Raw genomic sequence first — 14,841 nt, 5'->3', positions numbered from 1 at the left:
TATTTTTCAGCCCAGGATGCCCTGCAGCTGATGGCACACTTCACAATCAGCAGGGGACACAGCTAGGCCAAAGCCCAGACCTCTGCTGGGAGCCTTTCTCCTCAAATACCCTTCAGACAAACCTCCATGCAAGTCAGTTGGGAAAGCTTCTTCAAATGATCCATTTCTGGCACATGACTACACAGGGTTATGGGAAAGATTCTAAAACAGCTGCTCTGGAGTCAAAGAGCCAGCACTAAGAGCCCTTGTCATCTCTTTGTAGCTAAATCCCACTTTGGGGGATTTGAGGGAGTTTGGAACAAGCTAGAGAGCAGACCTCTGAGTGTTTTAGATGATGCCATTGCTTTTTCTTCTCTGCTACATAGACAGGAAGGGTGAGTTTGGCTCACATCTCCACCGCATGGCTCACAAGGCCGCAAGACTTGTAGTTACAAGAGCTTTGAAGGATTTCTTGGCCAAGAAGACACTGCCAACAAGGATATTTATGTTTTGCAGCCAATCCTTCAATACTTCGTCTTAGGGGCTCATGCTACAGTGTAAGCTTCCTTAGCCAATCATGTTATGACACACAAACCTACAGCACTGCATCCTAAGCTTCTTGTTTACCATTGTAGCTACTTTTATTTTTTCTAGATCTTCAGCCCTAAAACTCTAAACTTTCCTCCACTTCAACCTTCCTCCCCGTCTCTCTGCTATAATAAACTAGAAATCCACATTCTCGCTTCTAGCACCTAAGTTTGGAAGCCCTTTCCAAGGTCTCCGATCAAATCCTGTGTTTAATTCAAAGCTTTGCTGACAAGACCAAAGGTCTGAGATTTCCCTGCATTTGGGTTTCCATCAACACTGATGCTGTTAGTTCCAGAGTGCCCAGGATCCCTCTTGCAAGTCAACTCTGGCAGGAACAAGGCGGGCAGCTGCCAGGGGGCTGCTTGTGGCCTCTGTCAGCCCATTGCTCAGGGCTTGCCAGCGCCCCAGCCCCTCAGGGGCTGCCCCAGCCCGGCCAAGCTGTCCGGCAGCAGCGCCGCAGCCCACCAGTAGCTGCAGAGCAGCCCCATCCAGAGGCACCTGGGAGCCCTCAGCAATCCAGCCAGCAGCACACGGGCAGGAGGATACAGAGGGTGGTTCCTTCCTGGCACAGGGCTTGTGGCCATCTCCAGGCACCGCTTTGGCAGGGATCCCTGCAGCCCCGGCCCCTGCCCACCCACTCTGTCACCAGCACAAAGGCTTCAGCAGAGCCACCACAGGACAAGGGGCTTCTGGCCATTTTCCCTTGCCCACTGCATGCCTGGGCAGCTTGCTGAGCCAGAATACCCTTCTCCCCCTCTTCCCCTATGCCCTGCAGACCCTGGGTAGCAAAAGAAAGCTCCTGGGAGTCTGTGTATTATAACACACTCTATATTCATATACTAAAGAAAAAAAAACAAAAAGAAGAAAAGAACAATCTTGAAGAAATGGAAAATTCCAGCTGGCTCAGGTGGCCCCAGCAGACAGAGCCTCTGGCATCAGCTCTCTGCAGAGCGGCAGCAGAGCAGCCAGCCAAGCCCCAACAGACGAGGCCGTGTCCTCCATGCCCTGCAGAGCTAATCTTTCAGCCTCTGGAAGAGGAAATATCGCTCACTCTGCAGTGCCTGGAGGACATACAGTGTTTCTACTGCCATGTCCGACACGGCACTGCTGATGTCCGCAGTCAGTGGTTCAAGGGCTGCAAGAGAGAGGGACAGAGCCATGGTCACATCTCGGATCTGCAGGGGGCCAAGAAGAGCCCCCTGCCAGGGCCATCCCAGCCGGCTCTAGCCATGGCCAGGAGGGAGCAGGGACCAAGGGCACCGGCCCGAAGCTGCTGGCCACGAATCCCCAAGGTGGCCCTGAAATCTCTGTATGCTCTGCCCACGCCGCCCCATGTCTGCACAAGGAGCAGAGCCCTCTGCTACCGGGGCAGGGCTTTCAGCTACTCCGGCAGCCCCCGCTGTCAGCCCGCTGCCCTCATTCACTCACCAGTACAGATCAGCTGCAGCTCTTGCTGCTGCCCCCTCAGGTGCCGCCCGGCCACGCCTGTGAACACAGAGCCTGTCACAGCCCCAGCGGCACAGCTCCCTGCCAGCGGTGCTGCCGGCGCTGTGGCCACACGGGCTGCTGGCCCGGCAGGGCTCGGCCCGGGCCCTTGCCGCACGCTGCCGCCCCAGGGCACGGCTGCCAGAGGGCGGCAGCAGCAACGCCCAGGCCAGGCGGGGCTCCACGGCGCCGGGCCGGGCTGGCGCTGCCGGGGCAGCAGGCGGGGCCGGGGCCGAGCTGCGGCGGGCCGGGGAGGAGCCCGGGCTCAGGACTCACCCATGAACCTGACGGCCGCCTCTCGCAGGGACTCCTGTGGGCACTGCAGGTAGTGCAGTGCCCTGCGCACGTGCTCAGCCGCTCGGCTCCTGTCCTCTGCCAGCTGCACAGAGCGGCAGGAGGGAAGGGTTGGCGCGGGCTCAGCTCCTGGGCTGGGCGCTGCCGGCGCCCATCGCCGGCCTCGCCTGCCCGCCCAGCCCTGAGGCGCAGCCAGCAGCCGCTGGCCAAGGGCTCCCGAGGGGAGGGGCAGAGGGCCGGCTGCTGCCCGGGGAGCCGTGGTGCCGCCCCGCAGCCCCGCCGGGCCGGGGCTCCATGGGCACCCGACTCAGGCCCACGGGAGCCTGGAGAAGAGCCCACGTGGCCTCTGGCTGCAGCAGCGGGCACAGCTGTTAGCCCTGCACACTGAGCACCGCCCTCAGGGACCTTGGCCATGCTGAGGCTGGGGGGTCTCTGCTGTTCTTACCAGGCACTCCCCAAGGCTCTGATCCACGTGTAGCATTTGTTCTATATCCCTCCTCTTCAGGAATCTGGCTGAGGAATGCAGCGTTTCCCGGGAGGCCTGGAGAGGGACAGAGATGCACAGATGGCCCCACAGTCCAGGGCACAGGAGCATCCAGTGGCACAGGCTGGAGGAGGCTGCAGCCCACAAGGTGCCCGGGCAGGAGGCAGCCCAAGCCCCTGCCAGGGGGACAGCAGCTGGCCACAAGTGCTCACCTCAGCAACCATCTGATTCTCATCATGGCAGTGGAAGTAGAGAGGGAGCAGGCTGTGGCGCACGTGGGACTTGAGGGCCTTTCTTCCCTCTTCTGTTAATAAGTCCAGCATCTCTTGAAAGAGAGCCATGGAGCTCAGCTGCACCTGGATGTCATCCTGGATGAAAGGAAAGGGCAAAAGACCTGAGCATCAGCTGCTTCAGGCCCCCCAGGGCACAGGCGTGCATCTGCACAGGGCAACAAGGGTCCGGGCAGCAGCCAGTGGCTGTGGCTGTGGGCACAGAGACTTATGCTGTCAAAGAGTGGCAGGAGCTCCTCAGCCAGCTGCAGGGCGATGGGGGTGGCTATTGGAGCACCATTATCCAGGAGCAAATATCTGAGTAGAAGAATGCTCATCCTGATCATGTCGCTGTCATTTTCCTCCAGGAGCGCCACAAGACTTTCAGTCAGGCTCTGCATTTTTTCAGCCTGTGCAGAAGACGACTTTGTGAAAGGCCGCCCTGCTGCCGCAGGGCCCAGAGGCCAAAGGCTTGTCCCGAAGCTGGGACGGCTGAAGCGGGAAGCAGGAGAGATGGGAACAGCTGCCCCAGCGGCCGAAGCCCAGGCAAGGCCGAGCGACTGCGTTGCCCAGCCCCACGCTGCCTGCACGGCTTCGGCCACTGCCCCCTTCTCACCATCAAGGGATTCTTGCCCAGCACTACGAGGCCTCGGAGTGCCAAGTAACGCCTGGCCATGTGCTCGCTCTGCAGGTTCTGGGTCAGGATATCCAGAACACAGTCATTGCATTCCCTCAAGTCCAGGCACTCGAGGACCTGAAAGGCACAGGGCAGTGACAGGGGAGCCGGCCGGTAGGAGCCCAGAAGCGCACAGGGCCGGGCCCAGGCAGCAGCACAGGGCACGGGCACTGTCCTGGCAGCTGTGGCTGCCAGAGGCCAGAGGGCTGGGAGGCCGCTCAGCCAGGCAGCGCTGGCCTTGAGGCTCACCTCCACAAGGAATGCCAGGGCAGGGAAATCCCAGTATGGCATCTCTTTGCCGAGCAGGGCGAGCAGGTAGAATGCCACCGCGGAACAAAAGTGGATGGCTAAGCGGCGAATTTCTCTGAAGAGGGGAAAAAGGAAACAAGAGCCTGATGCAGTGGGGCAAACGTCTCCCAGGCGTGACTCACCCAGTTCTCATCTTTCCCCAGCACCCTTCCAGCAAGGGGACATGGGCCGTTTGGGAGTTGGTTGCTGATGGGCACCCTCCTCTGCCAGCCTTTTCCAGCCTGCTTGGCCATCCCTCAGTGCCAAGGCCCTCTGACCCATGGCCACCACAGACACTTTATGGGGCACCTGGGCACAGAGCAGCAATGTCAGAGGCAGTGGGGAGAAGGGAGTCTCACCTGGCAAGCAGAGCCACGGCAAAGTGGTGAGTGTCAAGAGAGAGCAGCATGTCCCAGGCACACCTGCGCTCCATTGCCATCACCACATCCTCGCAGCGGAGAAGGCAGAGCAGGGACTTCAGGGTGCGCACAGCAAACCTGTGTGCACAGCAAAGCCCAGGTCACACTGGCAGCACTGGCTCCTTGGCAGGCCACGTGGCAGGGACAGGAGGAGTAGGATGGAGCACCTGTTGGGGCTGGTGGCAAGGCCGTGCTCTTCCTGGCATCCCTTCCAGAAGGTGTAGACCTCCTCTGGCATATCCAGAGTGCTGAAGAACACTTGGAATAGCAGATGCACAAATAGGCAGGGGAAATACACCTTCAAGATCTGTGGGAGACAGGGCATCTGGAGGATCTTCCACGTCACCACAGTTGCCTGCAAAGGACAAAGCCCCCCGAGACAGCGCTCAGTGCCGAGGTGTGTGTGTGGCAGGGCCCGAGCGTGGCAGGGAGAGGCCAGGAGAGACCATGGCAGGGGGAGCACGGGGCCTGGTGGGCCTGAAGCTGCCCCTGGGCCAGGTTTCAGGCCAGTGCCTGAGGCAGGGAGATGCAGTGGGGGAAGGAGGATGGAGAGCTGCTGGAGAGGCAGCCTTGGGGCCTGCAAAGGCCGGTTGCAGAAACTCACAGCCAGGGCAAAGACAGCCGTTTCGTCCCCATTGGAGGTGCAGGTGCTGTACTCTGGCCAGCTGCCCAGCACATCCAGGAGGATCAGCTGCGCCAGCTCTGCAGTCCTGGCTGAGCCCATGATGGTCTTCCACATGGCCATGGCAGCTCTGTGGGGTTAGAGCTGTGTCTCAGGAGGGTCTCAGAGAAAGCACCGGGGGCAGCTTAGCCGGCTTCCATTTCTGCCTCTGCCCAGTGCCCCCCTGCCAGCAGCAGCCAGACAGCCCAGCCCTGTGGGGACAGAGCCCTGAGAGGCGGCAAGGGAGCACGGCAGCAGGCTCAGGGGCTGGCCTGGCAGGGCTGGGAAAGGGAGCATCCAGAGGGCCCTGGAACTCTCTGTTGCTCCAACACCTGGGGCAGGCTCTGCAGGGTGATGGGCTGGGGAGGCCTGAGCCCTGTGGGCAGGTGGGCCCCATACCTGTCACAGGACGGGGCCACACGCAGGAGCGTCATGACTGCATCATTTGGCTGTGCTTCGGTGAGATCCAGCAGGGTCTTGTGCAGCCTGTGCTCAGCAGAATCATTGGCCATGAGCCACTGGTGGATGTAGCTCACCATGGCAGGCACCTGGAGAAGGCACGGGGAGACTTGGAAAGCTGCCAGAGGGAGCAATGTTCCCAGCTTCCCCAGAGGAGTGCTTCCCTTCCCACCCCACTGCCATGTGGCCTGAAAGGCTCACAGCAAGCAGCATGCGTGGATTGGGAGGCCAAGCAATTACTGGGAGGATCTAAGCCTGGCCCAGGCTGCTTACTTGCTTTGGAGTGTAAAAATCTTCCTCTACAAGCATACGCAGAAGGCCAGCACTGGTCTTGCTGAGGAAGATGGGCGAGTATGGTCTGAGGCCTATGCCCGTGGCGATGGTCTCTTCCTCCTCAATTCTCTTGAGGAAGTTGCAAACAAACTGTAGGAGAAGGGCAAGAAGCCGAGGATGTTGCATGAAGTGCTGCACACACGGTGCTGGGCTGAGCAGGGACAGCAGGCCCAGCCCAGGTGGGGGTGGCTGCAGGTACCTGCGCTGTTCTGCGGAAGCGGCCACGGCTGGACTCCTGCTCCTGTGTGCGCTCCAGCTTGCTTTCCCACTCATTTTGCTGTGCTTCCCCTCAGCTAGTTTTGTGGCTATTTATGCAAAAGCAAATTTCTCCGTCCCTGAGCTGGAGAATCTCCTTCGGACACATCCCAGGTTGCAGCCCTGAGTCATGGCCTGTGCATCTCTGGGGCAGCAGAGCTCACTGCTGTGACTTTGCAGAATCTGTTGGTTATTCCCACCCCTGATTTTCACCCCCCAACCCCTGAAGGACCAGATCTTGCCCACCAGCCTTCTCCTTTGCTGAGGAGAACCACAGAGCTGAGACAGGAGGGATGGAGGGCAGAATCCTCCAGCAGCAGATGTAGGAGGGAAAGTTGTCCCATCTCCGTGGTGAGGACTTCTTGTGAGGAGGCTGAAGGAGAGAGAGAAGGGGACAAAGGGAACCTGTTGGAGCAAGTCCAGAGGAGGCCACAAAAATCACAAAAAGGGCTAAAAAATCACAAAAGGAGCATCTCAGCTACAGAGACAGGCTGACAGAGCAGGGGTTGTTCAGCCTGGAGAAGGCTCTGGGAGACCTCAGAGCCCCTTCCAGTGCCTAAAGGGGCTCCAAAGGGCTGGAGAGGGGCTTTGGACAAGGATCTGGAGTGACAGGCACAAAGGGCAATGGCTTCAACCCGCCAGAGGTCAGGTTAGATTGGATATTGGGAAGAAATTCTTCCCTGTGAGGGTGGTGAGGCCCTGGCACATGCTGCTCAGAGAAGCTGTGGCTGCTCCATCCCTGGAAATGCTCAAGGCCAGATTGAAAAAACCTGGTCTAGTGGAAGGTGTTCCTGCCCATGGCAGGGGGTTGGAATGAAACATCCTTTAGGATTCTGTCCCAGCCAAACCAATCTATGATTCTGTGGTTCTAGGAAATGGAAGGTGGGAAGAGCAGCCCTGAAGCCAAAAGACCTGGCACTGCTGAGGAACAGAGATGGACTAAAGAAAGTAGAGCATGTGCGGTGTGATGCTGATGGATGTTTGGCACAGGGTTTTTTTAGATCCCTTGTTGTCATGTCTGAGCTCCTGCCTGCCTATTTTGAGTGGCCCACAGTGGCTGCATGTACTTGCCCTGTTGCCTGTTTAGACTGGGGATTTGTGACACCCTTGCTCAAAATGTGGCAGCAGAAGTACCAAGGTCACAGCTCCTTTTGAAAGGGGGAGTTTAAGGATTTTCTCCAAGAAAAGGGATTGCTATTAGATTGGGTGCTGTTAAATCAAAGAGGCCCATGGCTCACAAACTCCCTTTGTTCCTGCTTTCAGCACTCTGAAGCCTGGATAGATTGCATGACAGAGTGAAATAATCCATAAATAGAGCAACATGGTTTTGTATCTTGGCAAGGATGATGCTGCTGAACCATGCAAACTGACTTTGCTCTCTCTCCCTCAGTGCAGAGATCCTGTCTGGCTGCAGGGAAGGAGTGATGCCAGCTCTCCACAGTGCTGGGGGACACAGACAGCCCCTTCTCCCATCTCAAGTTGTGTGCTTCAGCAACCCCTGAACTGCCCTTGGGTTAGAAAGTGCACAATAATATCCTTCCCCAGCTGGAATCACCCTCACCTCACAGTACAACACCTCCCATGCTTGGATTCACAGAATCTCACAGTCCTTGAATGGTTTAGGTTGGAAGAAACATCAAGGTCATCCAATTCCAAGCCCTTGGCATAAGCAGGATTCTTGGAAATTTGCTCTTCCTGTGGCTGAACTGCTGCAAGGGCCTTTGAGAGGAAATCATATCCTGTTCAACCAGCCCACTCTTGCAGCAAAAGGGGTTTGTCCTGCAGTCTGTGTTATTTCTGAGGGAGGATGTAGCTCCAGTGCTGATGGAGGCTCCTGCTGCCAGCAGTGGTCAGGGAGAGCATGGCTGCTTCCCTCCCCTCTGGGCCTGAAGCCAGGCAGGAAGGGCTGGAGCCTGCAGCAGCACCAGCACTGCCAAACAGCACATTTTCAGTGTAGTGAAATGAAGAATGATCCTTCAAGAAACCAAGCAGGAAACTTGATTTTTCCAAGGAAACCATTGAAAGAATCAGCATCATCCTGTAGGCTGCTTTTGGCTGCATTAGATCACCATTTTCCTGGCCACAGAGAGGGGCCCAGGCAGAGCCTGAGCTGTCTCTGTCCATTCAATAAACATCAGTTTCTCTGTGTGTTTCCAGCCGGGCATGTGCAGTGAATGCTCCAAGAATAGCTCATGTCATGCTGATTTCATTCAGTGATGAGGAATAAAAACAGAAGCTCTGTAGTCAACATGAAATTAAGATTAATGGCTTTTCAGGTTGATTTCCTCTGTGTGAAACAAACCCCATATTGCGATTCGGCTATTTAATGTTTGCTCAATGTTAGTCATTAATAGCAACTTCTCCACATGCACAGGTCATTTGCTCACATATTTTGGAGTTTCTCTGATCTCAGCCTTGCACTGCTCTTGCTTTGTTTAGCCACAGGGGAAATCGTAGGATCACAGGATGGATTGTGCTGGAAGGGACCTTAAATGTCATCTATCCAACCTTCATGGCATTAAAATTTCTGGAGATAATCACCTGCCACCAGGGACCCAGCACAAAGGGGCAGAGAATGAGCCCAGCCCCTGCTGCTGGTGTTTGTCCTTGTCCCTGCATCCCAGAGGTGACTGGGAGGTGGCAATGGAAAGCCACCCAGGGCTCTCCCTGTGCTTTGCTTTGGCATCTGCACCGAGGTTTAATTTGCATGTGCTAGGCTGGAAAACTGCTTCATCATCTGGTGAGTGTCAGCGATGCCACTGAGCCCTTCTGCCTGGGGATATCCCCCAGGAATTGTGGAGGATGAGCTGGAGACCAGGCTGGATGGGGCTCTGAGTACCCTGGTTAGTGGAAGGTGTCCCTGCCCATGGCAGGGGGTTGAAACTGGATGATCTTTAAGGTCCTTTCCAACCCAAACCATTCTGTGATTCTCTGAGTCTGTGAATTGTGATTCTGTACTTCTGTGATTCAGTGATTCTATGATTCTGTGATTCCATGAGTCTGTGACTCTGTGAGTCTGTGAATCTATGATTCTGTGAGTCTGTGAGTCTATGATTCCATGATTCTGTGAGTCTGTGGTGCTGTGATTCCATGATTTTGTGAGTCTCTGATTCCATGATTCTGTGAGCTATTGGTTCTGACCTGCCCCATCCATCATGAAATGGTGTCCATCAGCCTCACACCCCAGCTCCTGGTCAGCGTGGATGAAGGAGCTCAGCTGGGTGTGGCCATGGCATGAAGGATCCTGCTGAACCCATCACATGGATAAAGGAAATTTAATTACATCTGTAGGATTTCCATCAATGCTGAGCAGCAGCAGGCTGGGTCTCAGGGGAGATTTTTCATTGTGTTGAAATCTGACTTTGTTAATTACCAGTCTCTGATCTCATTTGAGGGTTAAGGTTATGAAACAGAATCCTTATTTCTCTGATTTCCTTTTCCAGCTGGTTTATTGAGTCTTGTCCAGGGGGTGGTTTGGACCTTAGAAATTCCCAAGTTTTCTCACACTTCTGGCATGAGCTGTGCAGAAGCATTGGAGCAAGGGGAGGTGATGGAGATATGCAGAAGTCCTGGTGAAAGACACAGCAAGAAATCATCTCAGGAAAACTGAAAATGAGGACAAAGGTCTTGCTGCCAAATTATAGCTTCTTTTACCCTCAAAGGGAACTCCCCCTTCCCACATGGGAAGCACCCACCCCAGGCAGCCAGGGAACATTGTGGTGGGGGCCTTTAGCAGTGACACCAGCCTTTGGTTCACCCCAGGCTGTTGACTTCCTCTTGGGGAAAGCTTCCCATCCTCTGTTTACTCAGGAAGCACCAAATTTGACGGCTGTAGGCAGTCAATAGAGCGCCTGGTTTTTATCCACACATCAAATTTACTTTCTTTTTTAAAGAGAAAATAGCCACTGAACAGCCCTTGAAGCTTGGGGCTAGTGTCTAATTCCACTTGAAGAGCTTTGTTAGAAAATCGCAGTATTTTTCTGAGAGAAAATAGAACAAACAAGGCTTGTAATTAAAAGCCATTCAGGCAGCTTTGATCCTTCTCTCTGCATCTTCACTTACCAAACACAAATGCCAACAAGGACTCATGGCAATATTTACAGTCACTATTTTTGGCCTTTGCCTTTAAATTAACTCCTCTTCCTCGCTTCCAGTCAAAAGAAGGGGGAGGGAGGGAAATGGGGCTTTTCAACAGGTGTTTCTTTAGAAAGAATTTTTTGGAGGATTCCTGATATCATAGAATAATTAAGTTTAGAGAAGCTCAACGAGTCCAACTATCACACACTAGCCACACCACCACATTCACCACTACACTAAATGAAATGTCACACACAGAGGTTTTTTGAACACTTCCAGGGATGGTGACCCCACCACTGCCCTGGGAAGCCTTTTCCAGGGCTTGACCACCATTTTGGTGAAAAAAATATTTCTGATAATCTAATCAAACCTCTAAATATCTAAAAAAATCTAAAAAAAAAAAATCTAAACATATTTCTAATATCTAATCAAACCTCCCCTGGCACAACTTGAGGCCATTTCCTCTCATCCTGTCACTCCACAATGACAAACCTGGAGCTCCTCTGGAGACCTCAGAGCTGCCATAGATCAAATTTATCATCCCAAAACTGCCTCCAGGCACAGCCTCAGCTGCAGTGGTGGTGTGGATGGGACAAGATCCACACGCTCTGCCCTGGGCATGGACAGGGAGCTGCCAGGGCCATGTCCCACAGCCCACAGGGGATCCTCAGGTGAGCTCCTGACTCACTGGGAGAGGAATCCAGCCTGGAAAGTCCCAGCAGCAGGTGGGGATGCCAAACCTTGATGTGCTGAGACCCTCTGAAGGCACCAAACTGGGCTGGTTTCTCCCAGAATTGGCAGTACAGCCAGTGGGTTGTCATTTCATTGGGTTTATGGTGGGACCAACAGCGGCTCATCAGCATCCAGGGGCTCCCAGCAGTCCCAAGGAAACAAGGTGAGTGCTACAGGTGTCAGGTTGTACAGGGAAGGGACAAATTCTCTTCCTTGGCTTGATTTGAACACTGTCTTCTGGATATCCTTCTGCTTCTCATCTTTCACAGTCCAAGGTTTTGCTTATCCATGTTTAATTTTTATTTCCATATTTTCCTCACATCAAGATGCTTCTGAGAGCCACGCCTTCAACTCTCAGTGGGGTATTGTTTCTTTTCTCACCCAAAAATCGTGACCAGCCTTGGGGAGGCAGTGTGAGACTGTGTAAGACCCAGGGGACTGGAGCTTCCCGGGAGAACAAGCTGCAGCACGGCTCGGATGAGGACAATTGATCCAAACAGACAATATTGCTGCGGCATGAAGATTTAAAAAGCAACAACAGCTTCTGATCCCCCACCCTAGCTGAGATGCCTGCATGGAAAGCCTGTGGTGGGAATATGAGCCCTAATTCCTACAAGTGGGAATATGAGCCCTAATTCCTAAAAATGGGAATATAAGCCCTAATTCCCGGTGGCTGCCCCGCACCTTTGCACCCATTGATGCAGCACACACTGTTCCAGAAGGAAATCCACCCAGCTTTGAGGCTGAGCTGACTCTGTGCATGGCTGGGAAGGGATTAGGAGGAGGAGGAAAGCCTGGGTTCCTAATTCAGCCTCCCTGCAGACCCCAGACAGGGTGCTTGCTTTAGGAAGGGATTTATGCAGTGAATCGCTAATGGGGTTTGTTTTCCTGCTTCCAGTGTTCAGGATGCAGCCGATGTGGGCTGGTGTGACAAGCCAGCCCCAGCAGTGGGAGGAAATTCAAAGGAACGAGCTGGCGTGTGGGGTTTCCCTGGGCAAATCTTGTGCTGGGAGTGGGCAAGCATCTCCCTGGAGGTGTTTTCTGCTCTCCCAGAAGGAGCCGAAGCAGCCTGGCTTCTGATGCTGTGCTCCGAGGGTCTGCCCAGGCGCAGGAAGCCCGAATGTGCTGTTTCCCCGCAGGAGCAGAGTGCCAGGCTGTATGTGAGGCTGAAGATGCTGCGATGGGGGGGATGCAGCGATGCTGAGCTGAAAGCAGCGAGTGCCGCTTAGTGCCGCCGGGCTGAACCGCACCGGGGCTCCGCGGGAGCTGCAGCCTCCCCTGGGCTCGGGAGGGCACCTGGACAGCCCAAATCCTTCTCCCCCGGGAGCCTGGCACCCGCACGAGCGGCCAAGGCTCCTGTCGGGTGTTTGGCATGGAGAAAATCGCGGATGCAGCAGGATGCTGCCATAGGGAGATGCTGAGATGAGGCTGCCCGTGCTCAGAAAGGGAAGGGGCAGGGGATGCAAGAAACGTCTGGAAATGCCCGTGGAGGGTTCAGAGAGGAGGGAACCAGACTCTCCTCAGTGATATCCAGTGACAGGAGACACGAACTGAAACATGGAAAGTTCCATTAAATCACAGGAAGGAAATTCACTGTTCAGGTGGTGAAGTACAGGAATAGGTTGTCCACTGTAGCATCTCCATCCTCAGAGACATTCAAACCCGAGTGGACACAGTGCTGGGAAATTTAACCCTGCTTGAGCCATGCTGTGACTGTGACTATCATATCATTTTTTCCATTTAATGGAAAAAACTCCAGCTATATCATTGTCATGTCTGAAGTGGTTAACTCACACTGAAAAGCTCCTTTCCATGCAAAAAAATACAGTAGTTTTTCTACTTAATAAAATATATTGCCTTTCCTAGAGCCCCAGTGCCAGTGAACAGCGATGTTTCAGCTGATTGGGCAGCTTGTGTGAGAGGTGACATAATTTGAGTCAGTTTTCTCACACAGAGAGGTTTTTCCACCCGGGAAACCCATTGCCAGCAGGTGGCAACCACGCCAAAGCAAAATTCCTGGAGAAGGTTTGCCTGGAAGAATGTGTTCTCCTTCATTGTTCTACCACAGCTAGCACCTTTAATATGGAGAAGGCAACAGAGTGATCTTGTGTACACACATCTGTTTTTAGTTTTCCATCAATTAAATTGGAATCCCAAGGTATCGAGGGTTGTCAGTTTGGGTGTTGGGGTGCTCAGGGCACTGAATTTCCCCAAGCAGTCTCACCTGGGGTCTCCACCCACACCCACCCATGGCTCTGGGAGCCCATTTAAGCTGAGAACTGCAGCCTCCTTTCCTTTTATGTTCCCTGTACTGCTTTTTCCTGGGGGAATTTGGACAGGTAAGAGCCAAGCTTGGTGCCTGGGGTCGGAGGAAAGCTTAAAAGAAATATTTTAGCTATGACAGCCTTCCTAACAGCAGTAAGATACAAACTTCACTACTAGCAGGGCTAAAGGGTGTGAGAATGAGTTTTCCAAGCTTTCTATATGGAGTTTCTGATCTCCAGACTCTTCCAGTCAAGTTCTTTTGTTCCAATACTTTTGTTCAAGTATTTTGACTATTTATCTGTGAAAGAAGAAACTTTATATCTGCAGTGCTCACTACAGTCATACTTATGGCTTACAAACCACCTTAATTTTGTTACAAACCTGCTGTGTTTATTTTATAATAGGCAAAATGCAATATATATAGCAAAGATATGGCACAAGTAGCATAAATTTTCTCTTGTGAAAGAAGGACCAGTCTCTTTATTCCCCCATGAGGTTTATTTCATTACTCACTCTTAAATAAATATGTATTTGACACTTTACAGGAACAACTAGTTCAAAATTATTTCTAACACAAGTTCTCACAGTTGTTATAGTATTTGTATGGTGTGCTGTTTGGCACCATTTTTGAGACTCAAATCTTCCTTTTGGTCTAAATTTAACAAGTCAGAAAAGAGGAAATTTGTGGTGGGGTGGAAGATGGACAATCCTTCAAAATCAAAAGAAAGCCAAAACACACAGGAACATACACGAACATTGAAAATAGTTTCTTTTCTCTTCTAAATACTCATCCTCTCTTTTACAGATGTTTCATTGAAAGTGCTCATTAGCTCTGCTCCATTAAACAATCCTCCCTAATAACTCAGTGATAAAGAACTGAGCTTTGCACTCCTCTGGAAATTGGTCTCCAGCCTGTCCGTGCTGTACAGCAGATGGCAATAAAGGACCACTCTGTGGCAGAAGCACACCCCTGAAAAGGAAATGTTCTGTCCTTAGTAATTCAGGGGGTGAAATTAAAATCAGGGTCTAGAAATGCAAGTTGGTGGGAGCAAAGAGGGGAAATACAAGAGTTGCAAGTGGGCAGGACAAACCCTGTTGCTGATGAGGGTTACAAACAGACCACACATTACATATAAACCAAAGAAAGGACGTTGTGCATTCATTGGCCACTCCTCCAGTCTGCAAAGTTTCTCCTGAAAAACCCTGGAAGGGCAGGGACCTGCCAGCCCCAGCCCCCTGTTCAAGAAGTTCTGCATTCCAGCAGCTTCCGGAAACTTTTCCGAAAACTGTCATCCAGGAAAGCGTACAAGAAAGGATTCAAGCATGAATTGGCATAGCTTAGGCTGGTGATGAAGTAGGGTATCCCAATGACCATGGAGGTCTGGGGTAAGTCAGTGGTCAAAGCCACGATGGTAGCCAGGTGGAAAGGGGTCCAACAGAAGAGGAACACAGCCAGGACTATGAAGACCATGATGGTGACTTTCTTCTTGGCTTTGTCCAGGGCTCTGGCATTGGAGTTCAGGTGCATGTTCCTCAGCTTGTAGAGCATCATGGTGCAGAGGATGCAGATGGTGGAT

This window comes from Melozone crissalis, unplaced genomic scaffold (genome assembly GCF_028551555.1).
Source record: "Melozone crissalis strain CALT ecotype California unplaced genomic scaffold, PUWL_Pcris_2 ptg000192l_1, whole genome shotgun sequence".
In the NCBI taxonomy this organism is placed as follows: domain Eukaryota; kingdom Metazoa; phylum Chordata; class Aves; order Passeriformes; family Passerellidae; genus Melozone; species Melozone crissalis.
The sequence above is the reverse complement of the archived record's forward strand: the minus strand, read 5'-3'. Positions refer to the sequence as shown.